This window comes from Mauremys mutica, chromosome 9 (genome assembly GCF_020497125.1).
Source record: "Mauremys mutica isolate MM-2020 ecotype Southern chromosome 9, ASM2049712v1, whole genome shotgun sequence".
Taxonomy (NCBI): Eukaryota; Metazoa; Chordata; order Testudines; family Geoemydidae; genus Mauremys; species Mauremys mutica.
In genome coordinates, this window is record NC_059080.1 from 100,028,242 (window position 1) to 100,042,478 (window position 14,237).

Sequence of the window (14,237 nt, forward strand, 5' to 3'; positions counted from 1 at the left end):
AAGCGAAGTTAACACCATGTAGGGGAGCAGGTGCCTTAAAGTCTGGCTTCGCCCCCAAAAGGTGAGGAAATGCATATTGTCTTAGAATGCGTTCAACACTGAATGACAAAAGAAGAGGCCAGGGCAATACCGGTATGGGCAAGTTTTTCAGGATGCAGACAGGAACTCATCTCAACATGCCCCCGTGCCCTGGCCGAAATAGTTTGGCCGAAAACCTAAACTTCCGAGTCCGACTCCTCATTCCCACCTACGAGGGGATGTGCTTCGGGGGTGGAAGCGATGTAGGCCGAGGCACCAAACTTGTGAATGCAGGCTTTAATGAAGGCACATCCGAGACAGAGAAGAGCGAGCCCAACCAGAAGGGACACAAACAGGGATTGGAAATAGGATTTCTGGGCGCAAGGCCAAGCCAATCGAGCCATGACCAAAACTGGAAGGACTCTCGTGACTCTCTGACAGTAGAGCTCAACGTTTGCAGGTCTTTAACAATTGAGGACAAATTAGGAGAAATAGAAGGCAAAGAAACGCAACATTTATCAGCAAAGTCAGGATATACTTCAGCAAATTTAGTACAAAATGAGGAAGATTGTAACAAATATTGAATCATTAATCTATTTTGAATACTATACTGAACAAGGGAATTTAACTGCAAATTAGGGAGAGGCCCTTGCCCGTAGTATTAGCAAGCATTTCAATAGCAAGGGATTGAAATAGCACTTGATCACGTAACATCATATAACCAACAGGGTTAAAACTAACAATAGAGGAGGCAAGGGAGGAAGCTGCTGTTTGCAAACGAGTACAAAAAGAGTGGGTACTACGATGGTGTGGGTGGGCAGATGGCAAGGTATAAATACCTCCGCCCTGTAGATACAGGGTGCCAATGGTGCATGTACCCCAGGGGTTGGGAGGAAGCACAGCAAATGCAACATTACCACAAATCCAAAAATGACCGGGTCTTAAGGAAGAAACTGTGGTATGGCTCCACCCATTATTGGTTACAGAATAAAAGCTGGATGCACGATTGATACATGCAGCCTCAGCATGATGCATATGCTGGGCATGAAACAGATACGTATGTGTTATGGAGGTATAGAAGGTTCCAAAAAAAATATTATAATTAAGACGATAAGAACAATTAATGGGAGGGGGGTAGGTAAAATTAAGAGTGGGTTTAGTTAGGGAGGTATTAGCATAAGAGAAACTCCACATAGAACAATTAGAATAAGTACCAACCCAAGTAGGGGCTGGGGTTAAACTATTACCAACAAAAACCCAACAGTGAGATGCTGGAACTCTAATACTCTCAATTAAAGGAAAGCTATGATCACTTCGACCTGAAGCATTAAGAACTGGAAACACATAAGAATTAAATTGTGAAGAACAATTATTCCAAACACTAGAAGCAGCCCACTGCACATAGGGGGAAGAACAATTTACACTAGATATATTAAATGAAGAAAAATTATAAACTATTGGTACAAATTGAAAGGGTAATGGATATTTAGGTGAGAACTGAGTGGAGCAAACAAGACAACCTTCTGGACTCAGCGCTGACAGGGACTGGTTTCCGCTGACCTCCTGCACCCAGTAGGCGGCAAACCAAGTTTGTAGTCCACCCTCTCCTAAGGGCTCCGTGGGCAAAGATGTTGTGAGGGAGAGCAGTATAACAAATACAAACCAACTATAAAATTAAACCAAAATAAATTTTAAATACAGACACATGCAAATACTTTGAGGGTATTTGAGGGTATACTTTTATGATGCTTTGTTATGTTTGGGAGCCAAAGGTGGAAACCTGTTGAAATTGTTTGGTTAGCTTTATGCAGAAATTGTTATTTTAAAACATTTTAGTTATGACATTCTTATAACTATAATTAAAAGAGCAAACAAGTTTATAAAAATCCCAAACAAGAAATTGACATTTGTTAATATTATCTTTACCTTAAAGTTGAGGTTTCCCCTTACATTTTTTTTTGAATAACAAATTAAAAAAAAAAGAAACTTAAAAAACAAAACTGTGATTGATAAAAGAGAATTCCTTTGTTTGCAATTGCATTTGTTGAGGCAGAAATATATGTACGTATATTTGTAACTGAAACCTTTTTGAACTTTGCACAAAAAATTGGTGTTAATATACTATGATTACACCCCAACCATGATTTTAAAATAGTGTGGTACCACATCTTATATATATATTTTTAAAAGGGTATAAAATTGACTTTTGTTGCAACAAAATAAAAATAATTTAAAAAAAAATAGTCACGTGACACACACAACATAGGACACACACACATGACATACAGGACAAACTTACAATTAAAAACAAATGGCGCCAAAATTCTATTCATATTTATACAAAATAACACAACCAAAAATAAAAAGTAAAAGGGTTAAACATTTGAATAAATAAATTATTACCTTATTTAAAACTTGTAGCATAAATTTGATAAAAATATATTAGTATTTGCCAAATGTATTGTATTAATTCGGTAACAAGGAATTTTGCATTATTTTATATTTAACATTATTTTAAAACTCTGCTATATGGAAATAAGAAAAGCCCATGTTACAAATATTAGTTAGTGGTTAGGATAAGAAGCAGAGAGTGCACTTCTGTTGCTTGGCAACCATATCTTCAAGAAAGTTAGGAATAATTCCAGCTGTTGCATTCCTGGAGGGTTAAAATAATTAATTTACTGGATTTAAAGTTTTTACCTTGTTTTCTTTTTGTTTCTTGTTTTGTTCCATTTTCAATTGCTTTATTTTTTGGAGGTTTCTGTAAAAACTATAGCTTTTAATTTTTAAAACAAAAAGAGAGAGCCGAAGTGAGGAGAGGCGGAGGGGGGGAAGGGGTGGGGTGAAGAGCAACCTAGGAAGGTACAGAGACCTGAGCCAAGAAAGATTAACTCCATCAAGGTTAGTTATCGCAATAGGCAAAGCTTCTGCTACAGTTTTAGATTCATTGGCAGAGCTGGATACAGAGGAGTTTTAGGAGCTTCATATGGGGGTGGCAAAATTTTCTGAGAGGGACTTGGTGGGGGGGTAGTGATGGGCTCTACCTTTTCTGTCTTCTCCTCATTATCATCTTTAGGAGAGCCTGAGGCTGCCTGTTTAGCTGCAAACATTGTGCCCCCGTGGAGGACAGAGCACAGATCAAGGGCCTTGCATATCATGCTAAACAGGACGGTGGAAACATCCTCAGAGTATCTGCCAGGGTTAAAGGCACAGTATAGCCTTTTAGAGTTTTGCCCGAGCCAAGGGAACAGATCCATTCTATTTTTGGATTGGTTGAATTTTGGCTAGTAAAAAGGTGAAACTGCAAATGTTGGAACTATTCAGTTTCATCATCTGCGCGGTCTGCAGCGTGCCTCGGGCATGGCCCAACTTCCTTGCATCCTGTTCGTGACGCCATGTAGATTGCCACGGACTCGCAGGGGCGAAAGAAAATGCAGGCCTGTTATTTACCAGGCTGCACGTGGCAACAGACTATATTGGTAAGGGATGCAAGGAGAGTGTGGGTCACGATGCAAACTGCAGACACACACACACACACACACTAAACTTAATCAATTTAAAAGTTTTATTGGGGATAATTACAAGGGGTAAGGGAGCAGTGTATGATTAGCTAATAGAGTTAATGAAACTTAAAACACACAATGACTAAAATATCTACTAACAATATTTATAAACAAAGATGCAGCATTTAGTAATAACTGATACTTACAAATACAAACCAACGCATAACGACCGGCAAACGTAGAAGCTCTGTTTGAAACATGTGAGCTGAGAGAGAGGCTTTGAGGTGATCAGGCTTGGTTACGGGCATACACAGGATACACGGGTATACACAGGATACACGGGTATACACAGGATTCGTTTTTCTTTCTCCTCTCCCTGCCTGCACATGGCAGGCAGGCCATAAAGTACTCACTATGACATCATAGAAGTGTCATAGGGGACGGGGCCCAAACCCTGTTTGTGTTCGTTTCTGATTGGCACAAGCGAAGTTAACACCATGTAGGGGAGCAGGTGCCTTAAAGTCTGGCTTCGCCCCCAAAAGGTGAGGAAATGCATATTGGTTTAGAATGCGTTCAACACTGAATGACAAAAGAAGAGGCCAGGGCAATACCGGTATGGGCAAGTTTTTCAGGATGCAGACAGGAACTTATCTCAACACCTCTAAAGCACCTGTCACCGGCCACTGTTGGTAGACAGGATACTGGGCTAGATGGACCTTTGGTCTGACCCAGTATGGTCGCTCTTTGTTCTTGTCAGGGGCGGCTCTAGACATTTCACCGCCCCAAGCATGGCGGCGTGCCGCGGGGGGTGCTCTGCATTCTCTTCCCTGCCAGTTCGCTCAAAGAGCTAGTGACCAGGGTAGGGGGATGGGATACTGGCTCTGTCTCTTCCCTGCCATTTTTGGGACAGTTTGTGTCCACGGGAAAGAGCAAAGGCTGGAGGAGATGAAGGGGCAGTCTGGCCCATTGTGCACTATACTGGGTTTGAGGGCACATGTGTGCAACCCCAAGGAGCCACATTCTGGCCCAGGTTTTCCATTCCTGTGTCGATGTCACCCGAGCACATATTTCTCCAGCTACATTAAGAGCTAATGTTGCTTGCAGCGTGACCTTGGAGGGGGCCGCCCTGTGTGATAAGGGAGCATGTTGGCTTTGGACATTAACAACAAATGTCTCAGTGCCATGTATGTGGCATTGCCAGATGCCAGGAGATTCCATCGAGACAGTTTGTGGTTGCTGCACCTGAGAGATCGCTGTCACTTGCAGACAGACACCAGCCTCAAATGTCAGCATTAATCTGCCTGAGTGTTACTAGGTTCGGGTAATCCCTGGTTTCATGGTGTTTGATTGCACAAATATCTTCTCCTTGGTGGCGTTACTCCTTTGAAATCACAGCTGGGGTAATTAAAGGCAGCTGCCTGAGAGCCTTTTGTAGCCTGGAGATTCCCCTTGGTGGGATTAATCGCTTGCTGCTGCCTCTGAAAGAGAAAAAGGGGCTTTAATTATGCTGGGATTAGCACAGGCAGGCTGAGCAAGCACTCGGAAAAGCAGGAGCCTCACGATTGCATGTCAATTGTCCCTTATCTATCCTAACAGTTGCAAGCCCGCCCCCAGCTGCCACCATATTGATCCTTTCTGTTATGAGTGTCGGAACCCTTTAGCAGCAACCACTAGAGTGAAAATGTTGGGAAAGTCCATGCTGCAGTTAAACCCCTGTGGCTGGCCTGGCCCAGCTGACTTGGGCTTGCAGGGCTCAGGCGAGGGGGCTGTTTAATTGCCGATGTTCGGGCCGGAGCCCCGGCTTTAGGACTCTGCAAGGTGAGAGGGGCCCAGCGCTCAGGCTGCAGCCCAACACCACAAATAAACAGCCCTGGAGCCCCACCAGCCGCGGGTGTCTAACTGCAGTGTCGACATATCCCTGCGCAAGCTAATAAACCTTTATGGCCTGCTCTTTCCTGGTGCTGAGTGCTCTTGATTCTCCAGGGACACCAGTGGGAGTTGAGGGTGCTCAGTTCCGGGCCAGATCAATTTATATCTCAGGAGACGGGCCAAAATAAGGATGTCACGTACTCCCCCTTGCTAGTTAACAAAGGTTCTTAACACAGAGGATTAACGTATAGTTCTGTTTGTGTCATTAGGATACTAAGAAGGAAGCTGAAAGGAAAATCTACCGAAGACCCCGACCTAGCAAATCCTTACTCATGAGAGTAGCTTTCTGCACTGAAATAGATCTCCTGGCTGCTCACGCCCATTGACTTGAGTGTGGCTGCTCCCAAGAATAAAGTTACTTGCAGAGGTAAATGTTTGCAGGATGCAGCTTTTGCAGGATGCAAACTCATGGCTATGTAACATTGCTGGCCTTCAGCTTTGTCTGCACCGTGGCGGAGGTGAATGGATGTTGCCCCAGTGTTAGCCATTGGTGGCCAGCCGCTGATGCAGCTTCAGTGCAAACGCCTAGAGTGGACTGGAAAGCAAGGTAAACTGAGTCAGTGCAAATCACAGCTTGGCCTGTCTGCCCTATGGGGTTTGCCCCAGTGCAGTTCCACTGATGGTTGAAACCACGGCACCCCACCCCCGCCCCCTGGGGTAGGAAAGGTCTTAGTAGGGGCTTGAGGAACTGTAATCATTTAGGAGGGTTTTAAACCGGGGGCAGTCAGAGCAGGACAGTTGGCAAGTCTGAGTGCTGAGTTTCTCGGCAAACCTTTGCACAACACTGCAGACCTAGGCTCACCAGCACAGGAGTGGAGTGAGCAATGCCTTCCTTTTGGAGGAGTAGCACAGATAATTCAGTCATGTTCCAAGTAGCTCTGCAGCAAGTCACATGTAAAGTATCCTCTTACAGGCTGTGCAATGCCAGTGGTGAGGCATCTCAAGGGCACGTCTTTTGCGCTAGTGGAGGGGTGTGAGAGCTGGGGGAGGAGGGGTCTGAACTCTCCTGGAAATGAGAGATAAATGGCATTGGTCACGGCTGAGCTGATTTCACAGTGCTGATCTTCCAGTTATTCTGCCCTGCAACAGTCCCTCTATCCCAGCCGTGCCCTGCTCCTGCCCATTGTGCTGACCTGCCAAGTGAAGGAGAGATGAGGTCAGATGCCCACCTGGGACTAGACAGAACCCTCCAAACTCACTTCATTGTGACCTAGATGAAGTGTCACAGACTCCCTGCCGTATCCCTGTGTGCACGCAGCACAGCTGGGGGGCAGGGCTCCCAAATCTGCACCTTAACTATTTCCCCAAGAGCCTACATTTTATGGGCAGCAATTGCATCCTTATTTTGACGATACTTCATCTAGTGCAGTAGACTCCTTATAAGAAATGGAAAGGGAGGGGGATATTTTTTGCTGTTTTTAAAATTAAATAGGCAGCTAGAGTTGATTTTAAAATTATTATGAAGAACAAGTTTAAACTTTGTTGTAACGTGTGTTGTTTGCCTGGATTGCTCAAGACCTGAATGCTTGTGTAGGAGGAACTCTTTGAGTCTCATGCATCCGACGAAAGCTCATGCTCCAAAACGTCTGTTAGTCTATAAGGTGCCACAGGACTCTTTGATGCTTTTACAGATCCAGACTAACACGGCTCCCCCTCTGATACTCTTTAAGTTGGCTTCTTAAATCCCTTCCTGCTGTTTCATGTCTGATACTCTGTGATGAAACATAGGAGCCTTGTTTTATAATAGGCTTATTCAAAGTGATACAAGCTATGAAAGTGAGATCTTGGAAGAGTGTTGTTGTTTTCATAATGTAATAAAAATACTATAATGATAAATAATAATAAATAGTGTGTAATAAGCATGTCATGAAAACTAATTTTATATTTCCAAGATCACTCCTTTTATAATTTATACTCAGGTAAAGGAGAAAATCTCTGGAAATATTCATTTTTAGGAGGGGGTTCAAGAGACGACATTTTAGTGAAAGGAGTTTACAGGTTATTAAAGTCTGGGACCCATTGATCTAGTGTTTTTGTTTGCACTGATTTCTGCATGCTCCTGGTCCTTCTATAGCTTCCCAAAGAGCATCGGGTATTGCATATTATTCATTTCTCAGAAATAATAAAGAAGCAGGCGTGTGACGTTGCACTCCATAATGTTTTATGGAAATATGCGTATGAGTGTGAATATGATGTAACTGGAATATGCTTTATGCAAAACATCTCTTGTAAGGTATCATAACAAAGGTTATAACCTGCTGAATATATTCCTCTTATTTGTATGCATGTATCATTCTTGTATCTGAAGCTAGAAATATGAAGTATAACTCTGAGGTCCTATTGTAATTATGCAAAGTGTGGGCCATTAATGATGATTTAGAAGCTTGAGGGCTCCCATTGACTAGGACAATTGGTTGTAAGTGGTTTATTTACCTGCAAGCCTTCCTGTGTATGTGTTGGCCAACCCGGAAAGAAGGGAGGCTGGGGTCTGACAGTGACATGTGACATGATATTGGAATCCATCTTAATCCTTGTACTTTTCCATTGGTGAGGTGGGGTTGGGGACAAGCACAGACAAAAGATTCCTGCCTTGTGCCAAAGCTATAAAAGCGGGTGGAGCAGGACAAATGGGGCTGCCAGTCATGAGAAAACCCCTGCTTAGTACCTGAGATGTCTGCTGGAACTAACAAGGACTGTACCGGGGAAAGGATCGGGCCCAGACTAGGAAGGAGTCTAGTCTGTGAAAGAAGCTTATTGGAACATCTCTGAGGGTGAGATTTACCTGTAATCAGTTTCTTGATGTATTAGGCTTAGACTTTGTGTGTTTTGTTTTATTTTGCTTGGTAACTTACTTTGTTCTCTCTGTTCTTACTTGAAACCACTGAAATCCTGCCTTTTATACTTAATAAAAGCACGTTTTACTTATTAATTAACCCAGAGTAAGTATTAATACCTGGGGAGGGGGTGCAAACAGCTGTGCATAGCTCTCTATCAGTGTTATAGAGGGGGAACAATTGATGAGTTTAGCCTGTATAAGCTTTATACGGAGTAAAACGGATTTATTTGGGGTTTGGATCCCACTGGGCACTGGAGACAGGTAAGCTGCTGAGCTGTTTTCAGTTAAGTCTGCAGCTTTGGGGGCACAGACCCTGCCGCAGGCTGGCGTGGCTGGCTCAACAAGGCAGGGTTCTGCAACTCCCAAGCTGCAGGGAAAATGGGCTCAGAGGTAATTTGAGCACATCAGGCGACAGTCCCAAGGGGATCTCTGTGACCGAACCTGTCACAAGGGGGGCATGTGTGGTCATGTCATGAGCATTTCATGTCATGTGCATTAATGTTAGTCATCTTGAGGCAAAAGGCAGTCAGGCCCCGGGAGAACTCTGGGAATTCTTTGTTTCCTGGATTGCAGGAACTGTCTCAATTTGTTGGTACAGCTCCTAGCACAACAGGATCTCGCTCCTTGATCGGGAGCTCACTGCACTGTTGTCGTACAAATAACACTAATAGGCCAGCCCCATGTCTTTTATGGTTATACAATTTAGACAGGGCACTTGTCGAGCCAGCAAAGCAAAATATTATGCTAAACTAAACCTTGCATTAGGCGATCCAAGCAGCTCCTTATCACACCAAGACAAACCGCGCAGACGGTTAGAACTGTAGAAGGAGAACACACAGTTATTTCTGCCCAGAGGCCGCACATGCACAGTGTCCCCTGCACAGGAAATTGCTTCATTCATAGAGCGAAGCACCTGAATTGCTGTCTGCAACAGTCTCTTCTTTAGTTGGAACAGGATGTGGTTCTAAACGAAATACAGGCGAGGGGGCTGTGCAATGGGCTGAGGTTCTTTTTCTGAGGTCCGGGAAGCTCCAGCTACTGCAGCCATGAGTTGCCCCAGTGCAAACCCCCATGCACAAGTGCAAGTTGTGTCCACACATGGGGGCTACACAGGAGGCTCAAACCTTAGTGCCCTTATGGCTGAAAAGCAAGGTCGAGAGATGCAGTCCTGCAATGCTGCACAGTGTTAGCTGGTTCAGGAGGAGTGAAAGGAGTTTGCTGCTGTGAAATGCCTGCGTTTACTGGGTTTCAGGGGCAAATGCAGGATGAATAATCCTAGTTTGCAGAGTGTGGGCTGGGTGTGTGAACATGCCTAGGCTTGTTTCATGTTCATTTGCTTTCAGTGTATCTGGATGCCTTTCTGAGCTGTTACGTCAGATGCTTTAACCAGCAGAGCAGAAGAAAAGCAAAGACCGTCAGCAGCGTTTCTCATTGCTGGTGAAGTGTAGGGAGCAAAGCTTAGGTACCACACGGCGTGAGCAGTGACTGAGCCAGCTGCCCCACGCCAGCCTGCCATCGCGGCTCCGTCTAAGGCTGAGAGACTAGCTCAGGGTCCATTCACATTAAGCCTCAGTCTCCCCTCTGAGCCGTGGTCCCGCTTCTTTGTCTTTGAGAGAAGAAGGGCAGCCACACACATTCCGCCCCAGCAGGCACCAGGCTGGGCAGAGGCCTTAGAGAAGGATGTTTTCTAGTGATGGTGAGACGATTCCGCCAGCTTGCTAGGAGCTGAGACAGACCTCCCCGTGGGTAATTCACATGCCTAGCTTCTCCGGCCGGAAGGGAGCATTTCCATCATCAGCTCTGACCTCCTGCGTCACACAGGCTGTAGGACTTCCCTGACTTCCTTCTCGTTCGATCAACAGCCATCTTGGCTTAAAAATTGCCCGTGGTGGAGAATCCATCACAACCCTTGGTAAATTGTTCCAGTGGTTAATTACATTGGTGCTTATTTCTAGTCTGAATTTGTCTAGCTTCAGCTTCCAGCCTTGTTAGACCTCTGTCTGCTAGATTAAAGAGCCCCTTATTACCAAACTTCTGGTCCCCTTGTAGGTACTCATAAACTATGATCTAGTCACCCCTTAACCTTCTCTTTGTTAAACTCAACAGGTTGGGCTCCTGGAGTCTTTCACTACGAGGCAGGTTTTCCAATCCTTTAATCATTCTTGTGGCTCTTCTCTGAACCCTCTCCACTGTATCAACATCCTTCCTGAAATGTGGACACCAGAACTGGACAGAGTATTCCAGCAGTGGTCGCCCCAGTGCCAAATCCAGGGGGAATATGATAACAGGAAGCTTTCTAGTATTTGCTGCCGGTGAAAGATTAAGGACAATAGCTAATCTACTGTGTGTCACAGGGTAAATAACCCAGTGCTCGTGGTCTGTCTTCTGTTGCTGTCAGGTGAGGTACAGGACATGGGGGCAAAGGAGGGGGCTGCAGTTAGCCCTGAGTTTTCATGGCTTTTCGATGAGCTTGTGACATTTTTCCAGATTCTTTTTTTTTTATCTGTGGTATTTCTTTCCTGATCTCGGTTCCCTTTTCAAGCACACCATTGCTTTGGAACAGATGACGCATGTCTTTGGGACAGCCAGTCATATGCCAAGTTTCCACAGGTGAGTCCAAGTGAAGCAGGGGGGAGAAGTGGGAATTATAAATCACCATCATTCATCTCCTGCCCCGTCTGTAGCTGTAACACAACCCTTCCACTTGCTGAGCTGAACTCAGAAAGTCATCTGAGTCCTCAAGAGGGGCTCTGTGACCTTCCTTAGCACCAAGGTGCTTAGCAAAACCGCCTGCTTCGTGATCTTACGTTTGTAACTGCATGCTTCCATTCTGGACTCTCTGGACTCGGTGTTAAAACAATGCACACCATCCAACTGAAGCAAAATGCTTTTCAGGATTCAGAGCTGGACGAGACAGTTATGTGACTGACATTAGCCTCTGGAGTTACAGGGGCCAAAATGACAAGAAATCTCAGCCCTCATGTTGCAGGGCGTAAGGGGATCACCAGCTGGGGCCAGGAAGAAATTGACTCGCTCCCATGTGGACATTTCAGTAGGTGCTTTATGTTCTCTTCTAAGCATATTGTAATGGTGCCGGCAGTGACTTGAGAGCGTGAATACCAGTCTCAGGGCAGACTGCCAGGAAGCAGGGCCCAAACCCCAAACTGGCTGTGAGCTCTATACTTAGATTTCACCAACCAAGTGCCAAGTGTAAATTCCTCAGGCACCATCACAGCCTTAACGTGGAATCACAGACGGTCCCCTGGGGTTCGCCGATCTGTCTCGCCACCCAGGTGAACCTGCCTCTGTGATGGATGGTCCCTTTCACCAAGAATCACAGCAACATTCAGGTTACTTTCTGACCCAAAGAACCGGTCACATATCCCAAGTCAATTGCACCTTAGATCTTACACCAAAGACAAGGCTTGTAGCCAATCCTGTAATACACTATGTACAGATTTATTAAGTAGGAAAATGAAATGAGAGTTATTTACAAGGTAAAAGCAGGTAATCATAGAAACACAAATGAGTTATATTTTTAAGTTTCAAAAGGTAATAGAAGCTTCTATAACCAGCAAGCTCTCTCTGTCCATTAGGGCTACCCCAGGCTAAGGACTGGGGACCTCTTGCTTGTGCCTAGAAAGCTGCAAATTCAGCCGACAAGAGGAATTCACTTGCATGACTCATCTTCACGGGCAGGAGGGCAGAACAACCAGTGTCTTTTGGCCTCTTTAATGTCTCACAATAGTCTGGTGTCGTTGGACCTTTCCTGCAGGGCAGGACACCCACCAACACCTTCCGTCAAAGATCAGCCCATCAGCCCTCGTTAATGTTTCTCTCTTGTCGGGTGATTTACATAGTCACAGAAGGCTCACAATACAACTGCTCAAATATCCCCTTACAGTACAGATGTTGTGAGTGAGATTAATGCAGGCAGCAACTGATAAGCATTCAGTAAAGTCTAAACACTTTCATATCATTCTAACCCCTATTTTAACAATACTAGCAGGCAGGTGAGCCGGCTGATTCCAGCTCTGGGGCTGTCAGGGTTCCATTGAGACATGGGGACTCTGGCATGAGCTGGCCCCTGCTCTGCCAGCGTCACACGTGTTGCGCTGGGCAGGGCAGTTTTAAAATTTCTTCTGACATTAAGGAAGACAGGAAACGTGGCACTTGATTGGGTACTGGTCTGAAGTGGAATCTCCACTGGCTGTTAGCAGTACAGTGCCTATGACACACAGGTGAATAGTTCTGATTCTATCCAGTAAAGGACGTGGTGCACCTGCCCACGCTCTCTCTAGCTGGTTCGTTACATTACATTCCGGCGGTGATCTGAGAGACAACAGAAGGCTTGACTGCGAGGCCAGGAGTTTCCTGCTAACCCCGCCAGACCAAGCATGGCACAGTGAACAAATGGGCTTGGGTAACTTTTGGACAACACTAATAACTAATTTGGTTTGTCTGTTCTGTACCTTTGGAAAAGCTGTTGTGAAAAAAAGAGCTGTTTTTCCTGGCTTCCTCTGAATGCTAGTGCTGAGCACTTACCGAATGCGTTCCCTCTTCCACTTGCTGCGGCAGGATTAACTAATGAAATCCTCACGATACTCCAGGTGAGTCAGTGCTATTATCCTCATTCTACAGATGGGGAAACCGAGGCACAGATCAATGCTATGATACGCACGAGGCCACAGACGGAGACACTGTCAGAGTGGAAGTAGGACTCAAGGGCTCATCTGTGGTGTTTATGGAGGTACAAGGAGGCAGCCCATAGTATCTTCTGTTCATTAGGGGTGTATGTCATCTCGAGTGTCCTAGGTAACGAGTGACAGATTAGGACTGCAGCTTTTATGAATCAATTGCCGAAGTCACTTGTCATTCAAGATTGTAATGTCTTGCCGGCTGGGAAGCTCTGCAAATGATCTCTCCTCACCTAAGTGAGGCGAGAGCTGCACTGCACTGGAGAGCAGCGGGGGGATGAAAAGCGGGGTGCACTCACTGTTGCTTTTTGGAATATGCTAACACACAGCTGTACATGGTCTCAGATCACTGCCAGGCCCAGAGCACTGTGCTCTCTCTGTAAGAGTGGAGATCAATCAATCAATCAATCGAATGTTTACATGCCATTTTAATCACTCTATTTTTAGAACTGATGGGCCAGATCATCAGCTAGTGTCAATGGGTGTAGCCCCATTGATGTCAGTGGAGCAATGCCAGTTTGCACCAGCTGAGGATCTGGCTCAGGCTGCCAAAGAGGGGTGAATTTTTCACTCTACTGTGCTTGAGCCATGAAAATTCTCTTGGTGAAAATGGTAAAAATGTGCTGTGGTGACTTTGGGGGTGAATTACTTCTGAAGAAATGGGGTGTGGGGGGCATCATTCCTTTTTGCTGATTCTCCCTTAAACAGTATCTGGAGTGCTTTGGGGGCACCTTTTTAAAAAAAAAATCTTCAGCATTTTGATCTGAAGCCTCCTTGTCAGAGACAGACTATACAAATAAAATGCAAACCAAATAAAACACCCCCTCCCAGCCCCAGTTCATTTACCGTGTATGTTTTTTACTCCATCACTCTCAAGAAATAAAACCATCGACCCCGACATATAGTATTTCAGGTGGCAAAGGAAGAAAAAAGACCTTCTGTTTTTAAACAAGGCAGCTTTGATTCAGAGGCTGGATTTCATTCAGAGAAATCCAAGGTGTTTAACTTTTACCGCCTCGGAGATAAACACCCTCCTTCAGAGCAGGGAAATACTTCAGATGATTTTTTTTGCAAGTGTGACCCGAGGTATGAACGTATCGATTTCAAGCGTTGCCTCTCCCTCCTCAGGATCTAATGAGAGACCTTGCAATGAATACATCTGTGTTTTAAGGACACAATGCCCTCAGGATGCTGCGAAGCTCCTTGCTAAATGTGCTGGCGGTTTCATTGCAGACAGGAGTAGCACGATACAGG

The 14,237-nt window shown here is 45.1% G+C and overlaps 1 long non-coding RNA gene across 1 annotated transcript in view; it reads left to right on the plus strand.

The window, feature by feature from the left end:
- Positions 1-14,237, plus strand: part of LOC123377902 — a 24,346-nt gene continuing 10,109 nt past the window's right edge. Inside the window, exons 1-2 of the long non-coding RNA XR_006582381.1 lie at positions 1-61; positions 5,660-5,817. This is a non-coding gene — a long non-coding RNA (uncharacterized LOC123377902). The remainder of the gene's footprint in view (positions 62-5,659; positions 5,818-14,237) is intronic.